The 5,317-nt window shown below is 50.7% G+C and overlaps 1 pseudogene; it reads right to left on the reverse strand.

Annotated features, from left to right (window-relative positions):
* Positions 1–275: 275 nt before the first annotated feature.
* On the reverse strand, positions 276–5,102 carry LOC132344555 (protein Shroom2-like; annotated as a pseudogene).
* Positions 5,103–5,317: the final 215 nt, after the last annotated feature.

Raw genomic sequence — 5,317 nt, forward strand, 5'->3', positions numbered from 1 at the left:
CTTGGGTTTCAACTGCGATTGAAGAGACATTATCCATTGACCTTAAAATGAAAGAGACTGGTGGCCACCAAGTTCTTTTGACACTGGATCTCATGACAGAAAGATAGCAAGGAGGTCCTGTGGAGAGGCCCAAATTTAGGACAGAAGACTCTCCCACAAAAGACTTCACATGCAGGCCCAAATGTCAGTGTCCTACCCAATACAAATGCCTCATGGTACAGGGCCAGGCTGAGGGTGGACCCGAGGGCCACCACCTGCCTCCTGCCAGCACATTATCATCTAGATTTCGGCCTCCTTAAATTTTTCACTAACAGATCATGGTCCAAGTCATTCCCTGAGTCCTCTTCTGGCTCCTGCTGCTCCTGCAGCTCCTTCACCTTTATCAGCAGCTCTGCCTTGGGGGCTGATGTGCTGTAGTAGGTGGCCGAAGGCGCAGCCACCAGCAGGCTGGTCTCTTCCCTCCTGGGGAACCAAACAGCAGAACATTCATATTAGCTCTTATCATGTGCACAAAGACACACCTGAAACCTGGACTGAGACCTGCAAATCATGGGGCCATCAAAAGATATCAGCAAGAGAGAGGAAACAGCTAAAGCAGGGACAGAGTGGGCTTCCCTGGTGGTCCAGTGGCTAAGACTGTGTCTTTCAATGCAGGGGGCAAGAGTGTGATCCCTTAGTTGGGAAGCAATGATTCCGCATGGTATGGGGTATGAAAAAAAAAAAAATCAATCAACCAAGCAAACAAAAAGAAGTGTGGAAAGGGTAGGTGCCTAAGCCAGAACTAGAAAGTGAAGTTTCTCATCCATGTCTTATTCTCTGCGACCCCATGGACTGTTGCCCACCAGGCTCCTCTGTCCATGGGATCTTCCAGGCAAGGGTTCTGGACTGGGTTGTCATTTCCTCCTCCAGGGGATCTTCCTGAACCTAGGGATCTAACCTGGGTTTCCTGCATTGCAGGCAGATGCTTTAAAATCTGAGCCATCAGGAAAGTCACCCAGAACTAGAACACCCCTGCCAAATGGCACCCAAAGTCTACCTGTGGAAGAGGACAGTACAGATAGTTTTCTGGGGGGAACCTGAGGTCTATGGGGAGCTGTCTGTTGCCACTGTAAGTGTGACCACAAGCCCCAAGTTCACCAGGCATCCTTCCACCAGCTGCCACATTTGCAGCCTCTGAGGCTGTCTGTTGCAATGCTTTTGTGTTCTCTTCTACTGTAAGTCAGTGATGCTTCCTGAGATCACATGCACAAAAAGGACAGATGTAGGCAGATGCACCTTCGTGGGCAGGTGACTGAATACAAGAGGCTAGAGAGGGTCTTTTACAAAACAAAACTTGTGAAACTATTGGTCACTCAGTTGTGTCCCACTCTTGGTGATCACCAGGGAGTATAGCCCACCAGGCTTCTCTGTCTGTGTGATTCTCCAGGCCAGAATACTGAAGTGGGTGGCCATTCCATTCCCCAGTGGATCTTGCAAACCCAGGGATTGAACCCAGGTCTCCCCCATCACAAATGGATTTTTAAACCATCTGAACCACCAGGGAAGCACCCCATACATTACAGAATGAATTACAGCAACTTCACCCCCTTTGGCTAAATACAAAACAACGGAAGGCCTTTTTTCTAAGCATATATACTTCATAGCCTCAAATTTCACTCCTCTGTTACAAGCTTCTGCACCTTGGTACTAGTGACCTTTGGCATTGGACCATTCTTTGTTGTTGGTGGGGACGGGGGTGGGGCGGCTATCCTGTGCCCTTGTAGATCGATGAGCACCATCCCTGGCCTCCAGTCTCTCAGGGGAAACGAGAAGCATCTCCCAACATTGCCAAGTGCCCTGAGGCCAGACAGCAGAGGAGAACCACTGCCTTATGAGAAAAGGATCCATGGGCATTGCTAGAAACATGTCTCTTCCAATCTTTGCCCAACTGACACCATTGTTCCCAGAATGGACATTTAAATGGGAAGGTGTAAAAAAAAAAAAAAAAATTCCCAAAGTGCCAAGCACTTATCTAGAAATCTGTCACCAAAAATCATGCACATGAGAGAATAGATTAAAAGCTAGGTCCCTGGCTTCTTGCCCTGGAAGCCCAAGAGGTAGAAATGTGCTCAGGGAAGGACAGAGGCAGAGGTGTGGGGGGTGGCCTACTCACTTCTTCTCCGCCATCCTGGGTGAGGGCATCTTAAGCAGCATCTTCCTCTGTTGCTGCACTCCTTCCAGGAGGTGCTTGTCTTTGGGGAAGAAGTCCTCTATAAGGTTCATATGGTTCTCTTCCTCATGCAGGGCTCCAGGATGTTCGCCAGTGAGTTATCCCTGCCCAGAGATCTCATGGGCCAGCTCCTCTGACTTGAGTTCATTGGTGGTCCTGTGTTTGGCCTTCACGTAGCTGAGCACCGGAGAGGAGGCCCAGCCAGCCTTGTCAGGGGGGTCCAGGGTGCTGGGGGGCTGAGGCTTGGGAACATAGCAGCTGTAGGGGCAGAAGCATGAGTATGATTGCTCTGATGTACTGAACATCTTGATCTGGTTCTGCTCAAGGCCACAGGGCAATGGAGATATCTTGGGGATGGGCCATTGCCTAATAGCTCTCCTTCTCAGGCTGGCTATCCTAGTGCACTATTTTGATGGGCACCATCTTCACCTTGGTGTTGTTTTCCATCACCCACTCAATTCTGCCAAGATAAGGGTCGTCCACTGGAGACTCGCCATGCACCCAGGCATGGCTCATGATCAGAACTCAGATGAGCAAATAGGCTGGTCCTGGGGGGATTCCATACAGGGGAGCCTGACTCAAAGATGGGCCCATCCAGGTCACACATTCCAGTATGGGGAGATGCGATCTAGGAGTTCTGCTCCTGTCCTGCAACTTGCATCTCTTGACCCTCCTCTGCCTCCAGGTGCTAGACTTCAGAAGGAAAATTCCAGAATCCCACCCAAGCAGGAAAGCACAAGAAAGACACCTCTTCATTCCACCTGTAGAAAACTTCCCCACCTACTGGTGCCTTGAAGTGAAGTGGAAGTCCCTCAGTCTTGCCTGACTCTTTTCAACCCCATCCATGGGATTCTCCAGGCCAGAATACTAGAGTGGATAGACTTTCCCTTCTCCAGGGGATCTTCCGAACCCAGGGATTGAACTCAGGTCTCCCATATTGCAGGAAGATTCTTTACCATTTGAGCCACAAGTGAAGCCATATTCAGCATCTATTTAAATCTCTATCCCAACACTCGCTTTGTGGGGAAACTTGATTGAGGGAAAAAAAAAAAAAAAAGTCTATAGAAACAAACCCTCTACAGCTTGTGATAGCCTTTCAGACAAAGCAGGTCTTCAAGGTCATTTCTGAGCACAATTACCTCTCCTCTTGAAACCCATGTAGACTGCCACATTCAGGAAGTTTGATGATGTGCTTCCTCTACATGAGAACAAACCACACAGTGGACCAGGCCTTACCACCACCTAATCGCATCCATTCCTGCTGATAATGAGGACCCAGAGCAGTGCAAGGTTTTGTGTAGGCCAGGCTTGGGCCCCTGTCCAGACTCCTTTCAGGTGAGTCTGGACAGATCTGCCCAGAGGCCCTGGTCCCAAGCAGCACCCAGTTCCAAGGGATCCCTCAGCCCACATCTCTTTCTCTCTCTCTAGTTGCTTAGTCGTGTCTGACTCTTGTGACCCCCATGGACTGTTACCCACCAGATTCCTCTGTCCATGGGATTCTCCAGGCAAGAATAATGGAGTGGGTTGCTATTCCCTTCTCCAGAGGATCTTCCAGACCCAGGAATGAAACCTGGGTCCAACTTACCTGATGGCTCAGATGGTAAAGTGTCTGCCTACAGTGCAGGGGACACAGGTTTAATCCCTGGGTTGGGAAGATCCACTGGAGAAGGAAATGGCAGTCCACTCCAATACTCTTGCCTGGAAAATCCCATGGACAGAGGGGTATGGTGCTACAGTCTGCGGGGTCACAAAGAGTTGGACATGACTGAGTGACTTCACTTTCACTTTGTTCTCCTGCATGGCAGGCAGACTCTTTACTGACTGAGCTATGAGGAAAGACCCTGCTTGCCACCCTAGGTCTAATAAACCACACTGCCCACAAGGACATTCTCATATCCCAAGATGCCTGTGGTGACTCAACGATCCTGGAGCAGCCCTCCTGGGTCCCTCCTCACAGACACACACTGCAAACCCAGAAACAGGCTCCAGGGAAACTCATACCTACACTTTTGTGAGCTTTCAAATCTCAGGCTCATGCCTGCTGCTGGGCATGGTCCTCCCCTTGTAACAAACACACAAACCAACCTCAGAATGTCCCAGATTTCAAAGGAAGCTTCTTTCTTTTGGAATGGGAGTGGATTCATTTTTCTTCAGAGTGTTTTTGAACTATGGTGTTGGAGAAGACTCTTGAGAGTCCCTTGGACTGTAAGGAGATCTAACCAGTCCATCCTAAAAGAAATCAGCCCTGAATATTCATTGGAAGGACTGATGGTGAAGCTTAAACTCCAATACTTTGGCCACTTGATGCAAAATCTGACTCATTGGAAAGGACCCTGATGTTGAGAAAGATGGAAGGTAGGAGAAGATGACATAGGATGAAATGGCTAGATGGATCACTCCCTGGATGGACATAAGTTTGTGTAAACTGTGGAGGTTGGTGATGGACAGGGAGGCCTGGCCCGCTACAGTCCATGGGGTTCCAAAGAGTCAGACACGACTGAGCGACTGGACTCGACTGTGACCCTTGCACTGATCCTCTGAGCTTTGGGGGACAGGAAAATCGCCAGCAAGTTAAAAATCCAAGTGACCACTGGAGGAGGTGGGAGGGTGGGAGGGTTCTCTCCGTGTTAGCCCCAGGACCCAGCATGGGGAGTGGGGTCAAGGTTGCTGGTGGCGGTGGGGGGTTGGGGAGGGGGAGAGGGGATGGTGGGGGGCATATTCACACCAAGAAATGATGCAAGGGACCCTCCTGCAGTTTGAGGGAGTCTTAAAACGGGCAAGAAGGTAGGTAGAGGCACTACCTGGCAGTGTTGTCATCCTGGATGAGATGCGGGGGCTTGTCCTTCACCTTCTGCAGAGCAAACTGGGGCAAAGGTGGGTGTGAGGGGTCCATGGGGAAGGTCTGCAGGGACCTTAACCGGGCAGGGAGCGGTGCCTCCCACTTGGGGCTGGCAGCAGGCTCCTCCGCGCTACACACAGTCTCCCTGTCCACTGTCTCTGAGCAGGCCACCAAGGTGTGGGCCTGGCCAAACCTGAGCCCCCCAATGGCCAGAGCTCTTGCCTGTATGGCGGTGGCCTCTGCAGGCTCCGTGCCAGGTGGGCAGACCT

The sequence above is a fragment of the Bos taurus genome, chromosome Y (genome assembly GCF_002263795.3).
Source record: "Bos taurus isolate L1 Dominette 01449 registration number 42190680 breed Hereford chromosome Y, ARS-UCD2.0, whole genome shotgun sequence".
Taxonomy (NCBI): domain Eukaryota; kingdom Metazoa; phylum Chordata; class Mammalia; order Artiodactyla; family Bovidae; genus Bos; species Bos taurus.